This window comes from Notamacropus eugenii, chromosome 5 (genome assembly GCF_028372415.1).
Source record: "Notamacropus eugenii isolate mMacEug1 chromosome 5, mMacEug1.pri_v2, whole genome shotgun sequence".
Lineage (NCBI taxonomy): Eukaryota > Metazoa > Chordata > Mammalia > Diprotodontia > Macropodidae > Notamacropus > Notamacropus eugenii.
The window spans coordinates 69,705,594-69,717,853 of NC_092876.1; positions in this window are offsets into that span (position 1 = coordinate 69,705,594).

Genomic DNA, 12,260 nt, shown 5'->3' on the forward strand with positions numbered 1-12,260 from the left:
GAGGTCAGCATTGAGACTGTACTCCCATCTGAAACTTCAGAAGGGAATATGAACTGGTCTGAAGCACAAAGAACTTTCTTAGAAGAGCTCAGGAAGGATTTTAAAAGCCATGTTAGAGAAATAGAAGAAAAACTAACCAATGACTTAAAAAATATGACAAAAGAAATCACAGAAGAATTTAAAAGGACAATTGCACAAATGGAAAAGGAAGTATAAAACCTAACTGGAGAAAATAACTCCTTAAAAGGAACAACTGGACAGATGGAAAAGGAGATACAAAAGTTAACTGAAGAAAACAATTTGATAAAAATTAGAATAGGGCAAATAGAAGATAATGACTCTATGAGACATCAAGAATCAGTCAAGTAGAATCTAAAGAATGAAAAGATAGAAGAAAATGTAAAATATCTAATAGGAAAAACAACTGACCTGGAAAATAGATCCAGGAGAGGAAAGCTAAGGATTATTGGTCTACCAGAAAGCCATAATGAAAAAAGAGCCTGGATGATATCATACAGGAAATCATCAAGGAAAATTGGCCAGAAGCTCTAGATCCAGAGGGCAAAATAGTCATAGAAAGAATCCACTGTTCACCTCCTGAAAGGGACCCCAAACTAAAAACACCAAGGAATATCATTGCCAGATTCCAGAACTATCAAGTGAAGGAGAAAATGCTGCAGACAGCCAGAAAGAAACAATTCAAATATTGAGGAGCTACAGTCAGGATCACATAAGACCTTGAAGCTTCTACATTAAAAGATCAAAGGAATTGGAATATGATATTATACACAGCAAAGAAGCTGGGACTACAACCAAGGATTAATTACCCAGCAAAGCTGAGCATAATATTTCAGGCAAGGAGATGGACATTCAGTGAAATAAGGGATTTCTAGACTTTCCTGATAAAAAGGCCAGAACTCAATTGAAAATTCGATCTTCAAATGCAGGTCTCAAGAGAGGCATAAAAAGGTAAACGGGAAAAAACTTATTACTCAATATGGGCAAATTGTTTACATCCCTATAAGGGAAGATGATACTTGTTAATCTTGAGAATTGTATATCTATTATGAAATATAAAACAGATATACATAGAGGGAGTGGGTATAAATTAAATGATGTGATGATAACAAATGTGATTTAAGGGTGCAAAGGGATTGTAATGGGAGATGTGAAAAGGAGGAGGCAGAAAAAAATAAATTCTATCACAGGAAGAGGCACAAAAATACATTACAGTAGAGGGAAAGAGGGGAGGGAGATGAGCATTGTTTGAGAGGTACTCTCCTCTGATTGGATTCAAGGAGGAGACAACAAATTCAGTTACGTATAGAACTACAACTAGCTCTATAGGCAGTAGGAGGGGAAGGGGGAAATAAAAGGGAGGGAAGAAGTAGTAAGGAAAAAGGGGATTAAAAGGGAGGAGGGCTGAAAGAAGGGAGGGAAGACTGAGGGAGGCAGAGGTCAAAAATTAGAACAATTGTGGAGAGAAAGGAAGAAGGGAGAAATAAAAGCATAAGCAAGGGGAAAGGGGATGGAGGGAAAGACCCAGAGAGTAATCATAACTGTGAATGTGAATGGGATGAACTCTCCTATAAAATGAAGACAGATAGCAGAGTGGATTAAAAACCATAATCCAGCAATATATTGTTTACAAGAAACATATTTGAAACAGGGGCATACACACAGGGTAAAGGTACAAGGTTGGAGCAGAATATTTTGTGCTTTAGCTGATGTAAAAAAAGCAGGAGTAGTGATCCTAATCTCAGACAAAGCAAAAGTAGAAATAGATCTAATCAAAAGGGATAAGGAAGGAAACTACATCCTGCTCAAAGGCACCATAGATAATGAAACAATTTCATTACTAAACATGTATGCTCCAAGTGATATAGCATCCAGATTCTTAGAGGAGAGGTTGGGGGACTTGAAGGAAGAAATAGACAGCAAAACTATACTAGTGGAGGACCTCAACCTCCCCCTCTCTGAACTTGATAAATCTAACCTCAAAATAAACAAGAAAGAAGTTAAGGAGGTGAATAAAACTGGATAACGTAGATATGATAGATCTCTGGAGAAAATTGAATGGGGATAGAAAGGAATATACCTTTTTCTCAGCAGTACATGGCACATATACAAAAACTGATCATGTACTAGGCCATAAAAACCTCACAATCCAGTGCAGAAAGGCAGATAGTCAATGTATCCTTCTCAGATCATAATGCAATGAAAATATGTATTCAAAGGCCACGGAAATATAAACCGAACACTAACTGGAAACTAAACAATCTAATCCTCAACAATGAGTGGGTTAAACAACAAATTATAGAAACAATCAACATCTTCATTCAAGAGAATGACAATAATGAGACAATCTACCAAATCTTTTGGGAAACTGCAAAAGCAGTTCTTAGGGGAAGTTTTATGTCTTTGAATGCCTACCTGAATAAAATAGAGAAAGAGGAGATCAATGAATTGGATATGCAGTTGAAAAAGCTCGAAAAAGAACAAATTGAAAATCCCCAAGTAAATACCAAATTAGAAACACTGAAAAACAAAGGAGAGATTAATAAAATTGAAATTGAGAAAACTATGGAACTTATAAATAATTCTAAGAGTTGGTTTTATGAAAAAAACAATAAAATTGACAAACCTTTGATCAATTTGATTTAAAAAAGAAGGAAGAAAACCAAATTGAAGGAATTAGAATAGGCAAAGAAGAAACTAAGTTATCACTCTTTGCAGATGATATGATAATATACTTAGAGAATCCCAGAGAATCAAGTTAAAAACTACTTGAAATAATAAACAACTTAGGCAAAGTTGCAGGTTACAAAATAAACCCACATAAATCATCTGCATTTCTATATATTACTAACAAAGCCCAACAGCAAGAGATAGAAAGAGAAATCCTGTTTAAATCTACAGTAGACACTATAAAATATCTGGGAGTCTACCTGCCAAAACAAACCCAGGGATTGTATGAACACAATTACAAAATACTATTTGCACAAATAAAGTCAGATCTAAGTAAATGGAAAAACTTCAGTTTCTTGTGAGTAGGCTGAGCTAATATAATAAAAATGACAACTCTACCTAAATTAATTTACTTATTCAGTGCCATAACAATGAAACTACCAGATAATTATTTCTACAGCCAGAAAAAATAATATCAAAATTCATCTAGAAGAACAAAAGTTCCAAAATGTCAAGGGAACTAATGAAAAGAAATGCTAAGGAAGGTGGCCTAGTCCTACCAGATCTCAAATTGTATGATAAAGCAGCAATCATCAAAACCACTTGGTAGGGGCTAAAAAAACAGAGGGGTAGACCAATGGAATAGGTTAGGTACTCAAGATACAGTAGTTACTGAATATAGCAATCTACAGTTTGATAAGCCCAAGGACCCCAGCTTCTGGGATAAGAACTTACTGTTTGACAAAAATTGCTGGAGAAACTGGATAAGAGTGTGGTGGAAACTGGGCATAGACCAGTGCCTGACACCATACACAAGAATAAAGTCCAAATGGATATATGATCTAGGTTTAAAGATTGATACTATAAACAAATTAGGGTAGCAAGGAATAGTGTATTTGTCAGATCTATGGAGAATGGAGAAATTTATGACCAAACAAGAGATAGGGAACATTATGAAGTGCAAAATGGATAATTTTGATTACATTAAATTGAAAAGTTTTTGCACAAACAAACCCAATGCAACCAAGATTAGGAGGGAAGCAGAAAACTGGGAAAGAATTTTTGCAACTAGTGCCTGTGATAAAGGCCTCATTTCTAAAATATATAGAGAACTGAGTCAAATGTACAAGAACACAAGTCATTCCCCAATTGATAAATGGTCAAAGGATATGAACAGGGAATTTTCAGAGGAAGAAATTAAGCTATCTATAATCATATGAAAAAATGGTCTAAATCACTATTGATTAGAGAGATGCAAATCAAAACAACTCTGAGGTACCACATTACACCTAACAGATTGGCTAACATGACAGAAAAGGAAGATGATAAGTGCTGGAGAGGATGTGGGAGAGTTGGAACACTAATTCATTATTGGTGGAGCTGTGAGCTGGAGAGCAATTTGGAACTATGCCCAAAATGCACAGAAATGTGCATACTCTTTGACCCAGAAATATCACTTCTGGGACTGCATCCCAAAGAGATCATAGAAAGTCTTATGATATTCTTTATTTTTTCCCAAAATTTATTGATTAATTAATTTATTTTCAGTTTTCAACACTCACTTTCATAAGTTTTGGATTTTCTCCCCAAGATGGCATGCGACTTATGAGATTCTTTAAAAGATAAAAGCAAGCTATATGCCATAGAGATTCTCATTTTCTCTTATTAAAAAAAAAGTAAAGAGATCACAGAAATGGGAAAGGGTCCTATACGTACAAAAATATTTATAGCAGCTCTTTGTGGTGGCCAAAAACTGAAAATCAAGGGGATACCCATCAGTTGGGGAATGGCTGAACAAGTTGTAGTATATGAATGTAATGGAATGCTATTGTGCTATAAGAAATGATGAACAGGAAGACTTCAGAGAAGCCCGGAAAGACTTCTATGAACTGATGCTGAGTGAAAGGAGCAGAACCAGGAGAACTTTGTACACAGCAACAACCACAGTGTGTGAGGAATTTTTCTAGTAGACTTAGTACTTCATTGAAATGCATGGACTTAAAAAATTTCCAATGGACTCTTGAGGCAAAATGCCTTCCACATCCAGAGAAAGAACTATGGAATTGGATCGCAGATAGAAACAGACCATTTTCTTTTGTATTATTTTTTTTCTGTTTTATGGTTTCACCCATTCATTTTAATTCTTCCATGCAACATACATTTAATAGGAATATACATGTAGAGCCCATGTAAGGTTGTACACTGTCTCAGGGAGGGAGTGGGGAGAGAGTGGAAAAAAATCTAAGATATATGGAAGTGATTGTCGAACACAGAAAGCAAATAAAATAATTCAATTTAAAAAAAGATAAAATGATAATAGTCAACTTTTATGCAGTCCTTTAAGGTTTAGGGGTAGCCAATTGGATGGGCCTGGAGTCAGGAAGAATCATCTTCCTGGGTTCAAATCTGGCCTCAGACACTTACTAACTGTGGGACCCTGGGCAAGTCACTTGATCCTGTTTGCCTCAGTTTCCTCCTCTGTCAAATGAGCTGGAGAAAGAAATAGCAAACCACTCTAGTATCTTTGTCAAAAAAACCCCAAATGAAGTTGGACATGTCTGAAATGCCTAAATGACGATAACAACAAATTAAGGTTTTATAAACGGTCTTTCAAATATTATCTCATTTGATCCTCACATCAACCCTGGGAGGCTGGTGCTACTATGATGTCATTTTACATGAGGAAACCGAGGCAGACAGTAGTTAAGTGACTTGTCCATGGTCACCCAGCTAGTAAATAAATCTGAGGTCAGATTTGAAATCAGGTCCTCCTAACTTGAGGCCCAGCACTCTGTCCACTCCAGCACCTTGCTGCCTGAGTAGGAAGTCCTCAGCTTGGCATATAAAGTCTTCCAGAGTTGGAATCATTGTCCCTTATTCATCATTGCCTACATTTTATCTGCTCTCCGTTCTAATCACACTGGCCAGCTAACACACTGGCAGGTGGAACGTTTCCATCTCTGTGGCCCTCCTTCGACCATTATAATCCTATAGCATTCTTTAGGGCTCAACTCCAGGTAACCTTCTTCATTCTTATTTCTGTCCAAGGAAGTGGATGTTCTCTCCCCGCTCAGAGAACTGTAGGGATGCATCTCTCTGTACATCTTGTATACCTTCCCATTCGAATTGAGGGCTGAAATTTTTTTCTTCCTTTTCAAGGTTCCCAACCCAGAACCTTGAACTCAGTAGGCCCTTAATAAGTACTTCTTAGGTGTAATCGGAATCCCACTTCTGAGAGAGACTAAACAGAAGGCTAGAAGTGCCCTAGGGAGCCCCCACTAGGTGAGGGAAAGGTTTTAAAAAGAAAAAGCCCTTTCAAATCCCAGCCCCCTGGAATGTCTAATTTCAATTTTCTTCTTCATTATAAACTTAATAATTTTTAATAGCATTTATTTGGTTTTCAACATTTACTTTTATAAGATTTTGAATTCCAAATTTTTTTCTCCCTCTTCCCCAAGATGGCAAGCAATCTGATATAATATGATCTGTACAATCATATTAAACATATTTCCACATTAGTCATGTTATAAATGAATAATCAGAACAAAAGGGAAAAACCACAAGAAAAAAACACAGTAAAAACTAGAATGCTTTGATTCAGAACTCCATAGTTCTTTCTCTGGATGTGGATAGCATTTTCCAACATTTTTGGAATTGTCTTAGATCATTTATCACTGCAAAGAGCCAAGTTTATCAAAGTTCATCATCATACAATATTTCTGTTACTATGTACGATGTTCTCCTGGTTCTGCTCACTTCACTCAGCAGCCTATGAACTTAATAATATCACCCAAGTATAAGCGTTTGCCTTCCAGAGTTGTGAACTTCTGTTATAGTCTAGTTGTTTTTTTAAAGCCACATTAAATTTAACAAAGTAGTAACAAATTTGTCCCTGCTGTGCCTCCTTCTGAACTTCTCGGTTCAATGTATTTTTTAAAAGAATGTTTTATTGTTGATTTTCATTCCCCACATCTCAGTCACTACCCACTAACTCATCCCTCATTGTAACTTAAATACAGTCAAGTAAAACCCAACAACACATTAGCTAGGTATATCTCATTCAGCGTCCCTGGTCCACCACCTCTCTGCCAAGAGATAATGATGAGGCTGACTTCTGCCCAGCCACTAATGAGAGCCTTGCCTAAATCTAAATCTGTCCAGTAACAGGGGGACTCTATCTGTTGACAAGAAAACCTTGTTATTTTCTGTGTACGTGAATAACCTCTATGGTTTGTTCCCATATTTTTGAATGTTGTAAGTTAAATTCATTAGTTTGTGACCACATCTCTGCACTATTTTGTAAAGTATCCAACACACCTACTTTCTCTTCCTGATATCCTTCCCTGTGACTAACTGCCCATGTCCTCCCACCCATAGCTGAGTGCCCAAAACTTGTGTATGAAACAAGTGTCTGTCTTTTCTCCAATTGCCAGTACTCCTTCCAGGGCTAGCCCACTGCTTTTGAGTCAATAAAGCCCTCTTGACTAGAAGAACCTCCACCCTGGATTCTTTCCAGACTACCTGACTCAGAACCTCATCTGCCTGGTTAAGAAGAGGCATGGTCCATCATTAGTTCTCTGAACTTAGTACAGGTCGCTCCACTGACCAGAACTCTGGTATCTTTTGAGGTTGTTTTCCTTTGCTTTATTGTGGTCATTATGTAAACTTTCCCCCTGGTTCTCTCATTTTATTCTATGTCAGTTCTTACGTCTCACAACATTTATCTGAGCCAGTCTTATACGTTCATTATAGTCAGCTAAGATTTGCAAAGTGATTTACAAATACTGTCTCAATGGATCTTCACAACACCCTGTGAGGCAGGTGTTATTATTCTCCATCTTATAGATGAAGAAACAGACTGAGAAAGGTTAAGTGACTTGTCCAGGGTCAGCTACCCTAATTTATCCAGTCATTCCCAGTTGATGGTATACACCACCCCTCTTTTTTTTAAATTTCCAGTTCTTCCCCGGAGGGTCTGCAGAAACCTCTCCCTTACTGCTCATGACCCTGAGGCTGGAGGAAGGTCTCAGTTCAGGCTGAGTTACTGTTTGATCATGCTCAGAACCTTTCTAGATCAGCCACATTCTGTTAGCCAGTCTGGGCCTGTCAATAACAAGGGCTGGAAGCCTCAGACAAGTTTTATTAGGGGGTGGGAAGGGAGGGAGGGAGGGAAGGAGGACAAGAGGAAAGCTTTTCTCTTTAGGTCTGGGTCCCTGCCAGGGCTCAGACAGTCCTCAATGTGAGGGTGAGGAGGAAGTCAGCCTCTGCCATAGCCCCTTCTCCCTTGGGCTATTTGAACTCCAGGTTCATCCCAAGACACACCAGGGTACATAAATAGGAAAGTCATTTGGGTCCAAACCACCTAAGTCACATGGTGGGGAGTTTCGGGTTTCCAAAGTCTTTCTTGGAGAGAAGCAGCCAGTGACTCCCTCCTCCCTCTCCCTTCCTCTCCTCGAAAATGTAGGTGGTTTTGGCAAGACAAAAAAATTTTTTGGGAAGGGCCTTCGGTGAAAGGAAGGACTGAGCCTGTGAATGTCATTGAGGGAGAGAGACCTAACCCTAACCGAGCAAGATTACCTTTACAGCGTCCGGGCTTAGAGAACTCCCTGGGAAGTCCACCGGTTAAGCAACTTGGCAGTTGGGTGGAACAGTGGATAGAGCTGAACGTGGCATCAGGAAAACCTGAGTTCAAATCTGCCATAGACACTTAGTAGCTATGTCACTCTGGGGGAGTCGCTTCACCTCTACCTCAGTTTCCCCAATTGTAAAATGGGGATATTTAATAATAATAATAGCACCTATCTCCCAGGGATGTTGTGAGGATCACACGACATAATTTTCATAAAATGCTTAGGCGAGACTTGTCTCCTTCCATCAGCTGGGCAGTCACTGAATGAGGAGAATTGACAACTTCACAAGGAATTTACTTTGTCCAGGGAATTTCACATTATTTAAGAGACCAGAGAGAAGGGGGAGTATCACCTCATTCTCTAGATTTTTCACCACAAGCAGCCTTGCCCCTTAAGGGTGTCCTTCCTATCACTTTCCAGTTCCCCTTTATATGCTGTCCATCAGAACAAAAGCTCTTTGAAGTTAGGGACTAGATTTTGCTTGTATTTTCACCTCTAGCACTTAGCACTCTACTTGGCCACCTAGTAAGCACTTAATAAATCTCTCTCTCTCTCTCTCTTTCTCTCTCTCTCTCTCTCTCTCTCTCTCTCTCTCTCTCTCTCTCTCTCTCTCTCTCTCTCTCTCTCTCTCTCCCCCCCTCTCTCTCATTCCCTCCCCTCTCTCCCTTCCTCCCTCTCTGGCACATGCTGGCCAATATTTAACAACCAGCTCTCCAAAAACAAAATCCATACCTATATCCACAACACATTTTTAAGTTTTAATCTGAATCATTATTAACATTTTCTCTGACAACCAACAAAACAATCAGTTGAGCGCTGATTTGTGTGTATGTGAGATATGTGTTAACTTAATTACATAATTCACTATGTTTTAGCTTCGAATGCAACCACCAGTCAAGCCAATTCTGTTGACTAGACCCTTATCATCTCCACTCCCATGACCCAAGTTACCCCAAGGGTCCTTGGCTACCAGCTCCTCAGCACTTTGTCAGTGCTGCTACTTTGGTTTGGAAAAGAAGTTTTTGTTAAAAATCCCAGGTGGCCACATGTCAGGTGCCTGACAGCTAGGAGCCATCTCTGTCTTTTCAAGTTTGGATAGGTGATTCTAGGGATTCTGTGTTCTAAGGCCCGGTTAAACAATGACATGTCTGAAACCCATTTTTTACTTGTTGGTAAAACTTTTATAACAAAAGTTGCTTGAGATCTAACCTGATTCCTCTTTCTTTTATATTTTTCTCCCTTCTGCCTTTCCAAGAAAAACTTCTTGATCAGAGGTGGGTGGACAGTGATAGAAGGGAGAGCAGATTGGGGGAAGGGATAATCAGAATGGCTGCAATTTTGGGGTGGGAGGAGAGGAGAGATGGGCAGAAAATTTGGATTTCAAAATCTTGTGGAAGTGGATGTGGAAAACTAAAAAAAAATTAATTAAAAAAAAAAAAAGAAAAAAACTGCTTGAAGCCAGGGAATAAGCAACACTGTTCAGAGGAAAGAATGTGTACATTTTATCGGTCTGAAGTAGATTCTGACTGGGAAACATTGACCTTCCAGGCCCTGTACACTTTCCTTTATTTTTTCTTTTAAATCCTTAAATTTTTTCCCCCAGGTACATGTAAGGATAATTTTCATCCATTGTTTTGTAAGTTTTTGAGTTTCAAATTTTTCTCCCCCACTCCCTTCCCTCCCTGAGACAGCAAGCAATCTGATACAGGTTATGCATGTGCCATCATGTCAAACATATTTCTACATTTAGTTATGTTGTGAAAGAAGAAACAGAACAAAAGGAAAAAGCCGTGAAAAGTAAAAACAAAAAAAAGGTGAAAATAATCTGCTTCCATCTGCATTTAGCCTCCATCAGTTCTTTCTCTGGAGGTGGATAACATTTCCCATCAGGAGTCTTTTGGAATTGTCTTGGATCATTATATTGCTAAGAAGAGCTAACCCTAAATTTATAGCTGATTATCGTACGGTGTTGCCGTTACTGTATACAGTGTTCTCCTGGTTCTGCTCACTTCACTCAGCATCAGTTCATGTAAATCTTTCCAGGTTTTTCTGAAATCCACCTGTTCATCATTTTTATGAAACAATAGTATTCCATTATATTCATATCCACAACGTGTTCAGCCATTTCCCAATGGATGGGCATCCCTTCAATTTCCAGTTTTTTCAGGCCTTGTACTCTCTGTTCTGAGGTCAGAGGTTCATAGAGATAGGAAGAACATTAGAGGCTACCTGGTCCAACCCTTAGTTTTACAGCTGAGGAAACCGAGGCTCAGAGAAGGGAAATTATCCATCCAAGGTCATATGAGGCTGATAATTCAGTTCATTTCAATAACCATGTATTAGGAGCCTACTGTGTGGTAGAATAGTGCTGGGCATTGGAGGCATAGGGCAAACAAAAATGATAATTGCTAAGGGGTATACAGTGCCTGCCGTGCACCAGGCCCTGGGCCTATAAGCACTATAAATATGACATCGTTTGATCCTCACAACAACCCTGGGTCGTAAGTGCTATTACCCCCATTTTACGGATGAGTAAATTGAGATAAGTGGAAGTTAAATGACTTGCCAGGGGTCATACAAGCTAGCAAGTATCTAAAGCTTTGAAATTAGGTCTTCTCAATTCCAGGCCCTATGCTCTAACCACTGTACCATCTAGCAGCCTCAAAGAGTTTACATTGTGCTAGAGTTTAAATCTAGGTCTTCTGAGTCTAGGGCCAGGATACTTGTAGCCAGACCACAATTTTGCGATCTTCTAAGGTCCTCCCAGCTCTGACATTCTGTGTTCTAAGAGCCCTCCCAGCTCTGACGTTCCATGATACTACCATCTATTACCACCTCAGACATCTCAAGGGAGGAACAGGAGCCCAGAGAGGTAAGTAAATCCTTATACCTAAGATTATCTCATCAGTCTCAGTGAAGAGAAATAAAAACCATGGGTTTTGGCCTAGTTAATGATATGGAAAATGGGAACTGCAGGAATGACTCTTGTCTGACGCCATCTCCGGTGTTAGCTCACACACCATCTACCTTCTCTGAGTCTTCATTTACTCTGGCACTGTTCCTATGTCAGCCATGAATGGGAGATGAGGCAGACATCAGGTCACATAGCAGCTGGCCCTTGACTCCAAGGGAGACAGAAACTGGGGGCATACAAGAGGATGGCGAGACTGAGAATAAATAAGGTAAGTGCTTTGGGAATCTTAGTGAACTGAAATAATCATTGAGAGCTGACCGGAGTCCAAGGGGCTCCCAAACTCATGGAAAAGTCACTAGGTGAGACAAACTTCTTCAGATAAAGATCACAGAATTCCTGGAATATGAAAGAGGCTGTAGAATCCAGAAAGTCAGAGCTGGGAGAGTCCTAGAACAGAGAATGTCAGAGCTGGGAGGGCCCTTAGAACACAGGATGTCAGAGCTGGGAGAGATTTTTGAAGAGGGTGTTAGAGGTGGCCTACACATCAGCTCATTCAGTCCAATGTGCTCCTTTGAAAGAAAGCTGAAGACCAGGAGAATGTCCAAGGTCACACAGGCAGTACCTACAGTTCTTTTCTTTGCTTCCTTCTCATGTGAGAAGTCCTTCTACCTTCCTGGAGCAAGGACAGAGCTCACCACTGGGGCAAGCTTCACAAACCTCCACTGCAGATAAGTTTCATGTTAGGAATCCTCAGCTGAAGTGGAGGATGGGGGGGGGGGGGGGGCTTCCCCTCTCCCAGAGAAGGGGCCCTTGTGCTACTGTTTTTGGCTTCCTGGATGAGGCCAGAGAGGTGAGAAGCTGGGGACAGGCCTTTCTCCCCACTTGTAGGTTTGGGTCTGTTGACCTGAAAACTTTGTTAAAGAAAAGGCAACAGGCTAAATGCATACATTTTATGATTTAATTAATTAATTGATCAATTCCCTATTAAAGAAAACGGTAACATAATGCATTATGGAGCCAGAAATGTT